The sequence below is a fragment of the Caloenas nicobarica genome, chromosome 15 (genome assembly GCF_036013445.1).
Source record: "Caloenas nicobarica isolate bCalNic1 chromosome 15, bCalNic1.hap1, whole genome shotgun sequence".
Lineage (NCBI taxonomy): Eukaryota > Metazoa > Chordata > Aves > Columbiformes > Columbidae > Caloenas > Caloenas nicobarica.
The window spans coordinates 8,788,841-8,802,258 of record NC_088259.1 but is presented as its reverse complement, the minus strand read 5'-3'; the positions used below and the strand labels follow the sequence as shown (position 1 = coordinate 8,802,258).

At 55.5% G+C, this 13,418-nt stretch overlaps 1 protein-coding gene across 1 annotated transcript in view; it reads right to left on the bottom strand.

The window, feature by feature from the left end:
- NOL4L (nucleolar protein 4 like) overlaps positions 1-13,418 on the bottom strand; it is a 57,097-nt gene that overhangs the window by 17,839 nt on the left and 25,840 nt on the right. The window lies entirely within an intron of this gene.

The following is a 13,418-nucleotide window of genomic DNA, read 5'->3' as shown; positions in this document are numbered from 1 at the left end:
AGAATCACAGAATCACAGAATGTTAGGGATTGGAAGGGACCTCAAAAGATCATCTAGTCCAATCCCCCTGCCAGAGCAGGAACACCTAGGTGAGGTTACACAGGAAGGCGTCCAGGCGGGTTTTGAATGTCTCCAGAGAAGGAGAATCCACAACCTCCCTGGGCAGCCTGTTCCAGTGTTCTGTCACCCTCACTGACAAGAAGTTTCTTCTCAAATTTAAGTGGAACCTCTTGTGTTCCAGCTTGAACCCATTACCCCTTGTCTTACTGTTGGTTGTCACCGAGAAGAGCCTGGCTCCATCCTCGTGACACCCACCCTTTATATATTTATAAACATTGATGAGGTCACCCCTCAGTCTCCTCTTCTCCAAGCTAAAGAGACCCAGCTCCCTCAGCCTTTCCTCATAAGGGAGATGCTCCACTCCCTTAATCATCTTTGTGGCCCTGCGCTGGACTCTCTCCAGCAGTTCCCTATCCTTCTTGAACTGAGGGGCCAAGAACTGGACACAATATTCCAGATGAGGTCTCACCAGGGCAGAGTAGAGGGGAAGGAGAACCTCTTTATTGTAAGCATCTGCAGGGAGGCAGCCACCCTAATATCTGGCCTTCTTCACAAGGCTTACTCAAGATTACTGTCAGAGCTTAAGAGACGAACGCAAATGCCAAGGTCCTCACTGCCCACATCCCTCACCTGGCTGAGGAGGAGCGACCCGTGGGGTTTTCGGCCGGGGTCCAGCTCTGGCACGGCGCCTGTGGGGCTGAGCTGCGGAGGAGCCCAGTGTTGGCACCCAAACCAGCACCTGGGAGGCAGCACCCCCTCTGTGCACGCACACATGGCAGAAAAGCGGGGATGTGAAGGATGCTTTATAAATGTGTACAATTCTCTCAAGGTGCAATAACATTAGCCTATTATTAGAAATACCCTGGGTATCAAACCAGTAACTGATAAGCTATAAATGACTCAAGTCAAACACGGCCATTGTACGTTGAGGAGCCCGGGACCCAGCCCCTGGCAGAGGAGCAGGAAGCAGGCTGCAGGACCCGTCCCCACTGTCACCCCCGCGCTCCCAGCCAGGGTCTGCTGCTCTCCAGCGCTCACACCCTTGGCCAGAACACCAATGGCCAAACCTGCCAGCAGCACTCAGCTCCCACAGCACAGCCCCTGAGAGAGCACGGGGTGGGGTGAACCCTCCGCGGCAGCGCGGAATGGCCAAAGCCAGCAGTGGAACTGCCGAGGGAGCATCTGCTGCTGTGGGCTTGGGGCAGCCCCGCAGCTCTACCCGCACCGCTGTGCCCCACAGCTCCCCACACCTTTGTGCCTCTTCCCCAAAGCAAGAGCAAGGTCCCGATCCTGAGTGCGGCTCCGGCATCCTCCGCTGCCCCTCGCTGGGACACCAGAGGCCACCAGCAGGCTCCCTCCTCAGGACACCCCTCGGAGACCAAAGGCTGAGCGTTGTGACCTGCTCAGGCCACCTGTCAGTGCCAGCAGTGACTCCTGGCATTGTCCAGCTCACACCGGGGACAGCCCCAGCGCCCGGAGCAGCGGCTGCCCAGCCATGGCCCTGGAGCAGCCCCAGTTCAGCAACCGGCACAGTGGGACTGCAGCACCGCACACGTCCTGGCATCAGAACACGGGACACCAGAGTGGGATCAAAATCTAAGCTCTGAATTTCCCCTGGATGCCAGTAACCTCAAAGCGAGCTCCACTGTCCAGCCACACAAGGAAGCGTTTCTCAACAGCAGCAATAGCCATGACTCGGAGCAATACGGTAAATCTAATCTACCCTTCCACCCTCTTTTGGCTTGCGAGTCAGGCAGCTCATTCTTTTTCCTCTCTGGATTCTCAGGAGAATTCTCTCTGCTAATTTCTTCTTTCCTGTAAACAAACTTCAAATGAAACTTTCATTAGAAAACAGAACGCAATCCATTACCAGCGCCTGTGTCAGGACCAGCCGCCTTTTCCCCAGTTCCACGCCACTCGTGGCACAGCTGGAAGTGACAGTGGCTGCCCCGACCAGCCAGCCCAGAGCCGAACCCGGCACCGCCGCTGCCGCCCTGCTCCTTCCTGCCTTTCCCAGCTCTCACCCCGCAGTAAAGTCCCATCGCTTTGTTTCCAGCGTTGGAGGGATTGAGCGATCAAGGGTCAGGCAACGTGCGTGCAGCTCCTCTTCTGCAAGGGAAGTCAGATCCTGCTGGTGCATTCACAGGCCCCACCCAAAGCTCGGAGCTGGGCTCCCAGCACCGCGCAGCCTTTGGAAAACAACATCCTTGCTCCTCTCCTTATCTACAGTCCAACATTCACAGCTGCTCTGCAGACACTCGCAGCCAGGATTTTCTAACCGGCAGACACTCACATGTGCAGGGCCCACACTCTGCATTTCTGTCCCACTTTCCATTCACCAATCTTGGAGCACCGTGCGTGCACGCGTCTGCTGAGCCTCTCAACTTCCCTCTGAGTTAGAAAAGTGTTCTTGCTATGACAGAGCTGGAAAGCCTGGGCACTGACAGCTGCCCTGGCTGGTTCAGGAGCACGGTCAACATCTCTGGGCTGCGAGGCTTTAACTGCAAGACAGCATTTCTTCACCAGCAACTCTCCCTCCTGGAGAGCAACCTCCCACAGTGCAGGCTGGCGCAGGGCAGGAGGGAGCTACTCTTATAACCGTATCTCGTAAATATATGCAAGGCTATCGGTAACCTGCTTATTTTACAGCCAGGCTCAGTTTCTCAGGGACTGCCTTGCAAGTCTCTCTCCAGTCATTTACATGCTGTGCCTCAAGCTTAATATTCCACACCCGGAGTCTCAGGACGGTTTATTTTCCTTCTTTGAGTCCTTTCATTTTAAAATGTGTCCTTTCACGCCACAGCCTATTATTCCGACGGGATTTCCTTCCGCGGAGCAGGAGCCGAGGCTGTGCGCCGTGCAGCTCCCAGCACGCAGCCACGCTCAGCTTCCCACCCACAGCAGCCGTGTTTTTAGTCAACAAAAGGCAACGTGTGCCCAGCAGCCCCAGAGCTGCTCCATCCCCGTGCCAGCCGCAACCTGCCCGGCACAGGCAGCCCTGGAGCCGCCAAATGCGGCCGGGCAGAGCGCTGCCCACCGCGGCAGCACGGTGCTTGGGCCGGGATCGCGGGAACGCAGCCTCAGCTCCGGCTCAGCAACTGTTTAAACCCGGCCCTCTGAGCATGCCAAGAAGGTATTGAACCAGATTTGACCCTAACTTAACCAGTTCAGCTCAGAGAAAGGCTTACTAATGGAAGATAAAACACTTCGGGTCAAAGATTGATGCTGCAGCCACAAATACTGTGGTGGTCATTGCTTCAAAGCACCCGAGAAGCCTTAAAGCAGCCGGGTGCTCGCTGGCTGTGGTGGCAGCGAGCTGTGACTGTGCTGCCTGCTCGCCTGTGCAATGCACACACCAAACGGAACATCCCCAGCGCTCTTTGTCAGGTCACTTACAGTCTTATTTATTGCAATTTCTGCCCATTTCTACGGGACGTGGCGAAAACAAGTATTTGCTAGTTCTCAAAAACAGGCAAAAGAGTTAATTGAAAAGGCAAATGGAAGAGGAAGGGAAGATCATCACCTCTGCCCCTCTAAGAGCTCTTCTTCTGGGAACCCCCCCAGGAGCGCTCCCACCACCCTAAGGTGCCGGGACACAGCCTCTTCCCACCCCGCACTCCTGCTGTTCAGCAGGGAGGTGCTGAACGTGGGGCCTCCAGGCGGGGGGACCTGGGCAGCCCGGACCTGTCCCCGTCCCCCCCTGCTGCCCCGCACCTGCCTCCCCAGCACCTGAACTTGCTCCCAGCTGGGCAGGCGGTTGTGTTTCCACGCGAGGCGGAGATGGTGTCTGGATGCCCATGAGCCGTGGGGTGTGAAAGGACACTTTGCTCTTCCACGAGCACCAGCAAGCGGGTGCTGAGGGAGTGTCGGGGGGGCCGGATTTGGAGGAGGGGACTGAGCAGAGCAAGACTGCGGGGCGAGCGGGTCCCCCCGCCCGCGGAGGACCCGGCGTTTCCCCCGGTGGGACGCGGTTCCCACGTGTGTCCCCCGCAGTAGCGAGGTACCGGCAGCCGGGAGAGCGTCCCCGTCCCGCCTCCCGCGCCCCTCCGCCCGCAGGTAAATAAATACACCCGCGATGGAGCCTGCGTGTGCGCGGAGCCGGGCTCAGCGTGCGGCGGGGATTGACACGTAAGTAGGGCTTTACCTCCAGGGAGGCGGCTATTTCCAGCACAATCCCCGCCCGGGGCCAGGGCGCGCGAGGCGGCGATGGCGGCGGCCGGTGCCCGGGAATTGATGGGGCCGGAGCGCTCCCGCCGCCGCCGCCTCCTCCCACTTTCTTCTGCGCTTTTGTGCTCTTCCGGGGAAGGGGGAGCCGCGCCGGGCGCCGGGAAGGACGCGCCAACCTCCCCCCCGCCCCCCGCCGCCGGGCAGCCGGGCGGGCGACCCGCAACTTCCCGGGGAAGCGGAGCGGGCCGGCCGCTCCCCCCGGAGTTGGGGCAGGGCCCCGCGGCCGCCCCCCCCCCCGCCCCGCCCCGCCCGCCAACCCCCCCGCCCCGCAGCGTGCAGCCCCCGCGCATCCCCCCCGCCCCGCGGCCGGTACCGGAGCCCCGCGGGCGGGCACCTACCTGGAGCGGGGCCTGGGGCCTGCCGGCCTGCGCCAGCCCGGCGGCGCGGCTGGGAGCGCGGGGCGGAGGGACGGACGGACGGAGGGAGGGGGCCCGGGCTGGCGGCGCTCCGGAGAGGCTGACAACCAGCTGCTGCCCGGGGAGAGGGGCCGGCGCTGCGGAGCGCGTCACTCCCGGCTCCCGGGGGGGTGGGGGGGGGCCGGGGAGGCGGAGGGGGGCGAGCGGGGCCCGGCCGCGGGCGGAGGGGGAGGGGGCGGCGGGGGAAGGGGAGCGGGGCCGCGGGGGGCGGGCGCACCGGGCGGGGGGCGCGGGGAGCCGCGCCTGGAAGAGCACATTGTGGAGGGCCGGGGAGGGCCCTTCCTCCGGGAGGAAGAGACAATGTCCAGGGCCGGGCGCCTGCTGGAGAGCTGCGAGAATGCACGGCCGGCGGCAAGGCTCGGCACGGCTCGGTACGGCTCGGTACGGCCGGGGGTGATGCCACCCGCGCGGGCATCCTCCGCTCGGCACAGCCCGAGGGCCTGCGACCCATCCGGGGTCCCTCTGCTCGGCACGGCCCGGTGGCCCGCGGCCCGACCCGGGGCCGCCGGGTTCAGCTCCGGCTGCAAGTGTCGGGAGCGAGTCCCCGGGGCGCGGGACGGGCGCCCGCAGCCCCTTCCCCTGCGCTCGGCGGGTGCAGCGGTGCCCGGGCCCTGCGCTGCCGCTGAATCCTTTTGTTTCAGCTGATTCTCTCTCCCTCCCGCACCGTGGGAGCAGAAGAGGACCATGCTCTGCCAGCGCATCGCTCAGCGCTGCAGCCTCTGCCTGAACCTCGGATCTTGGCTGTTGGTAAAGCGGCAGCTCCTCAGGGCAGCTCCCAGACAGCCAACTGCCCCCCAAGCTCGGCCGTGCCCCCAGCACAGCCCCGTGCAGGGCACTGAGCCGACAGGTCCCCGCAGTGCTGGGGATGCTGCGGGCAGCACGTGCTGTCCCCGCATCCCCCGGCCCCTACCCGCTGCCAGGCAGGGCCCCGAGGGCCCCGGTCCATGACCTCCCACCCGGTTGGAGATCACTGCAATGGGCGCCAGCGTCTCGGCATCCCCTTCCCCTGCCCATCTCCTGTCTCTCGCTGTTCCATGTTATGAAGCAAATTTCTACAAAATAAACCGAGTGTTCGGGGTTCAGCGGTGGAGCCCGCGGTAGGCCAGTGCCAGAGCCGAGGATGGGAACTGCCACATTTGTGTTTATGGCTTGTTAGTGCGGATGTCCAATTATGATGTTTTCTTCTCCAGCGTTAACCACTTCACTGCCAGGGAAAGCACGCAAGGGAGGAGGGGCAGCTCAGGAAGATCCGAGGCTGGAGGTGAAAACGGGTATCGCTCAGGATTGTGTTTCCAGGTTGATCTGTGGAGCCAGAGGCTGAAGGGTGAGAGCAGAGCCCAGGGGCCACCCTCGCTCTCGCAGAAGCGGCGGGCCAGGAGGGCAGCAAGCCCCCCGCCGCGGGGCCTGCTCTGCGCTCGCTTCCAGCTCAATGGCTGCTGCTCCTCCCTGAAGCTAAAATAAAATCCTGACCATTTAAGGTGAACAGGAGACTTGCCTGGACCTCAGCAGAGCGGGCTTTTAACCCCTTCCCATTGCTATGCTTTGTTTCCTCCTTGCACTCCCTTCGGCTTCGAGCTAGTCCGGCTTAAAGGCGTTTAGGAGAGCTCATCCCTCAGGCGTGAGGCGCTGCCCCCATGCTTGGAGAGCTCGCAGGGGATGTGCACCGGCCAGGGTGCCAGTTGGAAGCACAGTCACTCTTCCGTGCTGCCTCACCATGTGGACACTCTTATTTTATACTAAGTGCCTTTGTGTGGGTTAGGTTAATCCACTTTGGAAATGGATTAACCTAAATTTCATATCGGCAAACTTAGCACCAAACAGCCGCGTCCACACAGGGAGCAAGGGAACAACAGTGACCCAGTGATAGCTGCTGGGCAGGAGCTTTTTCCCTGTGCAGGGGAGGGGTCCTGACCCCAAGGGGTGTCACCGCCATTACAAGTGGGGTCATGAGCCCAACAGAACCATGATTGTGTGTGCCAACGCTTGGGGTTGTGCGCTGGCAGAACTGGGGCTGCCTCCAGAAACAGCCGGGGACGCGCAGGGAAACGGCACGCCAAGCTCCTTTCTAGTGGATATTTTTTGTATTCTTATTATCTAGGGGGAAATAACCGGCAATTAGGCATGGAATTGGTAATAATAATTTATCAAGTTGTCAGGAACGGGGGTAAGTGCTTTACAGGGTTACATGTTAAAAAAAAAACCCACCAAACCATAATAAACCAGTACTACTGTTATTATTGTATTATGTATATATAATACACATCAAATATGTTATTTATAAGTCACTTCCTTCCCTCTCTCCTTGCACGGTGTTCATTACTCCCGGTCCCTGCAAAGCCCCGCGCACGGACACAGATGTGACCTGGGCTCTCTGCCAGGCTGTGCTCACCGGACGGACCCGTCGGTGCCACCCACGAGAGGGGCCGTGCCCTGCGCACGGGCAGCGCTGCTTCCGAGGGCATTGCTAACGCCCTGACCTCATCTGTCACCATTTCCTAAGGCAAAGCTCCGCAAGAGTACCAGGGCCGCCGTCAAACCCAGGACTAAACTACATTTTTAAGGCACCGTAGGAGCTTAATTGAATAGCAGTGCTGTTGAGCGTGGCCACGGTGATCTAGCGGCGGCGGCAGGGGATGCAGGCAGCAGGATCCAGCCGTCGTGCCACAGGAGTCACTGACTCATGGGCAACCTTGTGCAAGTCACTTGATGTTCTTGTGCCTCTGAAAAGTAGGTTAAATAACGAACTGGACCTTCTGCACTGGGTCCTCCATGACCATCAGACCCCACTGGGTAATAAGTATTAAAATGTGAATCTCTCAGGGCCAAGGCCAGTAAGGATGGGGGGCAGAGGAGGGGCTGAAGGAGTGCCCCAGTCGCACAGCACGAGGCAGATATGCAGCTTTTATCAACGCTGTATTTTAATTTATCTGGCATCCAGAGCAGAATTGGGGAAAAAAAGGAGAGTGATGATTTGGGAAACGTTTTGTTGTGGGCTGGGGGCTGTATTCCCATTGCACCTTGGTGGCTCCTCCTGCAAGCAGCAGTTGCCAGCAGCTGGTATACACAGGAATAAAACGGTGGGTTCTTCCCAGGAGCCAAAAGCAAGAGATGGAAAGGAAATCCAGCTCCGTGCTTCATAGGTACAGCAGCCAGGGCCCAGCAAAGGAGCAGGAACAGAGTTGTTTCTGTGGGTGGAACATGCTTCCCTGAAGCACAGGGAACGGGTCAATCGTGGCCAAATATCCCCTCACATTTCTCGCCAAAGCCTGAACCCACAGCACCGGCAGGAATGTCTGCATCGCACTATACATCGAGGACAACCCTCACAGCTCATCTCTTGGCCACCCAGGTCAGAATTGAGCCAACATAAACATAACTGCCACTAAATCCATTTTTGGCCATTCCCAGTGTGTTTCAGAACCCATCTTTGCAAGGAAACCCAGCTCATCGGAGATGCCCATGCTCAGTTTGCGCACACAGGGCTCCAGCACCGTGCGAGCCTCAGCGCAGCTTCAGCCGCAGCGGAACCAAGAGAGAGCACACCATTCAAGGTTAAAATGCTGAACCACACAGCTTCATCTTCTATAATAACGGAAATCATTAATAATAGTTTGCGCTCTCAGAGTAGTCGCTATCCAAGCTCTTGAAGAGTTTTATTAGTGAGCGAGACCTCAGAAATCTCTCTAAGGTATTATCCCCTTTTCAAAGGGAGAAGGCAATTAAGAAACAGCCATTTGTGTGACTTGATCAAAGTCAACGCACAACACGGCAGTACCCGAGCTTGGGAGACGGTGCAGAAAACCTCACCGAGCGGAGCATTCCACAGGTACGGGATAAATCTAATAGCATCCATGAGAATATTCCATGGACGTTAAACGCTTTCATCACTGTGCGGTACAGGTCTTCACCTTTTTCCCAGGAACGTTTCCTAGCCCCACTTTACAGGACCTGGACCCAACCTTTGTTTCCAGTTCTACTGGGAACAGCTGCCTTTGCTGCTGGTCACCCCACAGAGAATTTCAGACAGATTCACCCCGCCAGCCCATGCCGGGGTCTCCAATTGTTTGCTTGCACTGAGCCTTGCACTGAATAACCACAAAGCCCACCTGTCCTGCAGCTACGCTGGGAAAAACACTGAAACATCCCCACAATGGGAAATAAAAGCTCTCAAGTTGTTACTAGCTGGGAACGTCAGAGTTAATTCCAATCACAAAAATGAGTTGCCCTTCACTGAAAGCAAGCCATTCACACGGGTTGGAAACCAGGCTGAACAGTCTGATCATCTGACCTCCCACATCTCATGAGCCATTGAGGCCAAGGATGAAAGTTTCGCTAAACTATCTTGGCCAGTAAAGAATGCTGTTATGACGACCAGAGCCGACTCTCTGGCTTTTGCCTGGACAAAGTCTGTCATTCAGGGCAGAATTTAAATTTATCAGACGGAGCTGCATCCCCACTAGAGGGCTTTGTGCTGCAGACCCACAAGGAAGCCTCCAGCGCATGGATTAAATCCGGATTTCTAACAGTCACGGTGCCTCTCTGTGTGTGAGGCCAATACTCCCTTCTCTTCTGTGGGGAAGGATGATTAAGGGAACTTCTCCAGTGCTCCAAAATGTCTTAAAAATGAGCACCAGGAAACAAAGATCTTCCCAAGCCAAGGAAAAGCCTCTGGAATGAGAGTTACCTTGTCGAGTTGATTTAGAGGTATTTATTCCTGGAGATGTTTCACACCCTCTTTAATGGACTGGGAAGTACCTTCTCAGCCTCATGTGATGCAAACGCATCATCCCTCTTCCTTTCAGACACTGACTGCATGCTGCTGCCTTCTCTGCACATCTACAAACACACACGGGGTTTTTATGGGATCCCTCCAACAGATCAGCCCACGGCCTGGATCGCGCCCAGCAGCTGCCAGCTCTGCCAGATTCGGTTCTGGTCCCTGGACTACATGAAATGAGACATCTGCAAACCTCACCAGCAAGTGCAGAGACTGGAAATGAAAGCCCAGCATGTTCTGTTCCCCAACCGCTCGCTCCTCCTGTGTTGCCTCCCCGCTGCTGGCGCCACAGCCTCGGAGCCGCACAGGGATGGAACCAGCAGAAGGAACCGCGAGCTGCCCAGGGAAGGTGCATCTGGGCTGTTCTGGCAATGCTGGAGCCTCCCAGAACACTGCAGTGAGCCAGCACAGAGACGGGTGCGCCAGGGAGAGAGCACAGTGGAAGGAGAAGGATTCACATCGCAAACCAGCCTCGGTCATGAGGCTCTGACAGCTCCCAGATCCGTCACAGGATCCTCACCAGCGTCAGACAAAGCCAACTCCCTGCACATCTGTGGGATCTGAAGCCCTGCGTGTGCCTCGCCAGGATCATCCTGCTGTTCGGGTTCAAACGTTGCTTGAAATAATCTTTTGAAAGCCACTTCAGATCCAGGCACCATCACACACTCCAGGTTTACAGAGACATCATTGGGCGGATGGAGCGCAAGCAGGACCAGGCGCCGTCCTCTCCAGCGCTCGAGTCCGCGCAGCAAGGCCATAGCAACAAGAAAAACACTCCTGCCATTCACCAACTGCGCGACCTCCTGTCAGCAGCCATTGAACAACCTTGGAGGATGTTTCTGTGTCATTTAAACCTGGTTCCTCGGCCCTGGACTGCAGCTGCCAAGGCAGCAGCAGCATCTCCATAGCAGAGAGTGCGGCTGGCACGTCAGTGCTGGGATTTGTTCTTTTAAAATCTTCATATTCCACCAGCCACCAGTGGAAATCACACCTAACAGTGTGGCATGAGAAATAAATCCAAGGCTGAGTTTGAATAAGACAGAAAAGATTGTCTGGAAAATGACTGCAATAAACTCAAATAACCAATCATTCCAAAATGTTAATATTTAGCATTTGAAAATGAGGTGGAAGGATCATTATACATAAATATCACAGATCTTCTTTTCATTCTTTTTTGCTGCTAGACTGGGAAGGTCAGAAGTTCCAAGATGCTTTAATGCCTCGGTAGATACCCTGAAATGTGGCTCATTTGGCACTCTGGAGAGGGTGAGGGGCCTGATTTTTCTCACACGTGAGAACTGGTATAAAATGGGAAGGAAGATTCACACCCCAGCAGCTCCTGCATATTCTAGTGAGCCTAGTGTAAGCAACACGGGTCACAGTTGTTTTCCATCATGCCAGAATAAATGTACTGACTCCAAGAAATATATTGGAATATATTCTGGAGGAACTCTTCATGTTGTGAGCAACCAGGTAAAGAGCTCCTCTCCAGACTGATTTCTGTCCCCCAGCAGAGAGAAAACACTTTCTCTGAGGTTCTTCTGGCTGTGCTTCCTCCCAGAGACACTGCTGCCCTAATACTGACGTGCTCAACAGCACTAAGAAATTACAGTTACACGCACATGTTTTTTTTTCCTGAATAATGAAGTTAAAAGGCCACTTTGGCATAAATTCATTCATTGTTACCCCAAGTGAAGCAAGTTCCTCCTGGTGCTGCTGCATACAAATAATTGCTTTTGGCAAAAGCCAAGTGGAACACAAGTCCGTTGCTTAATTTATTTCAATTATCACCATCAAATGCTGGTGAGCACGGGCAGTGAGGTGGGAGGGCAGCAATGAGAGGAACAAGCATCATTTTGTGAATGTTGATATATAAAAACCATGCAGTGCGTATTTGTGTAGTACAAACAAGCCTAAAAAGCAGGTTGTATTTTCTTCCTGTTTCGCATCTGTAGCAAAGTCAGAATTATTTCTATCACCTTTAGAGGGCCCTGGCAGTTTGTAGACACCTGGAACCCCAACAACTGCAACTCCCAGATCCTGTAGCTCCCTCACTGGAGCAGCAGCCCGTGTTTCACTGCTCGTGTTTCACAGCCCATATTTCACAGCTTGTGCTTCACCGCCCGTGTTTCACTGCCCGTGTTTCACCGCCCATGTTTCATCGCCTTCCAAAGGCTGCCGGGATCCCCAGGAAAAAAGGACGGGACTGTTGGAACTGTCATGTCTCCAGTGCAAGGGATGAAGAAGGAAAAAAGTACCACAGGAATGGCTGGTGAAGGGAACTGAATCCCGGTATCAACACCATTAACCCGCAACAAGTAATCGCATGCAACAGGGCGTGTTTTGAGCACCCAGGTCCCGCTGGTTTTCCCCACCAGCCGCAACCACCTGTATCCTCTCCAGGCTGTCGTCACCTCCAGACCTGATGGGAGGCTTTAATGCTTCAGAAGTCTGAGCACTAAGACTGATCTTTTGTATTTTGCTCTCAGGAATCAATTTCAGTAATACACCGAACAGCAAATATTACTTCTTTCAAATATTTTTTTTTTTCCCTGGGCTGCTACAGCCTGAAAATCTTAGAAAGCTGCACTGCAACATCCTGATGAGAGCTTGGGAAAAGAAAAACTTTAGAGGCAGGGAAGAACATCAAGCTGTTTGACTTATGATCTAAACCAGCAAACTGCTGCTTGCCTCAGCTGGTCCCTCTTTCGTTCCCATATGACACATGTTTCTATTCCAATCTTAGCAAGCTTCAAGCATATTCGTGTCACCAGTACATTATATCTGTCTGTCTGGCGACAGCTCCAGTGCAAGCTGCTAAACCAAAATTCAGGGTATAAACTTCTCAAATCTCTAAATTACCAACCAAAGTTCTCAAAACAAGATCCCTAAATGTGCAGCTTCAAAACTCAAGGTGCAGTACTAAGGCCTGCCAGCTTCTGGGGTGTTTTTTATTACAGAAACAAGATCAAAGTGCAAGTCCACACATTCTGTGTCTCCAGCCCATCACAGCCCCGCCCATTACAGCCCCACCCACCACAGCCTTGCCCAGCCCAGCCCCGCCCATGACAGCCCCACCCACCACAGCCCCGCCCACGACAGCCCCACCCATCAAAGCCCCGCCCACGACGGCCACGCCCATCCACCCCCGCCCCACCTATCACAGCCCTGCCCAACTAAGCCCAGCCCAGCCACCCGGAGCTGTCCATCGTTCTACCACTGAATCCAGCTCAAGCACAAAACCTGGCACATCACAACCTTTCATGTTTCAAAAGCTCTGCTATAACCTATTGCAAACAAAACCTTAAGCCCACTCAAGTGTCCAACACGCACAAAGGAACAAAGCCCCAAAACACACAAGTGTTCCCTGTCAGGTGCTGTTTTTCCTCCAGCAAGAAGGTTCCACGGCTGAAGCGATGGAGCAGCTCAGTGTCTTTCCAGCTCCTGAAAGCAAACCCACCTCTGGCGTTTCACACCCGGCAATGGATGCTCCAGCCAACGTCCCTTGAGGGTGCCACCAGATAAAAGTGCCCTTTGGGCTCAACTTCATAGTCCAAGCTATCAGCAGCGTTTTTTGCCACTGCAGAACACAAACTCTTTCACTTTTTGCAGTGATGTATGAGATCAGATTTAGGTTTCAGTGTGCTGGAAAGTACTGGCTTCCAGTGCCGATTTGTGGGGAGCAAGCAAAACATGCTTTGCTTTTTATAGACTGTTTCCATGGTGCACAGAGGTTCCCATAGCTAATTCTGCAGCTGCACAACTTCAGAAAACGGCACAGCCCGGGTATAATCCTGTGGCAGCCTGCCCCACCCATTCCCAGATCGCAATCCAGTGGTTTTACAACTCAGATCATACAACGGAGCTTTCTCCCACTCTGACACACGAGTGGAGTGGCTGCATCTGAACCTCCCCAAGCTGCCGATCAGCTTTGAGAG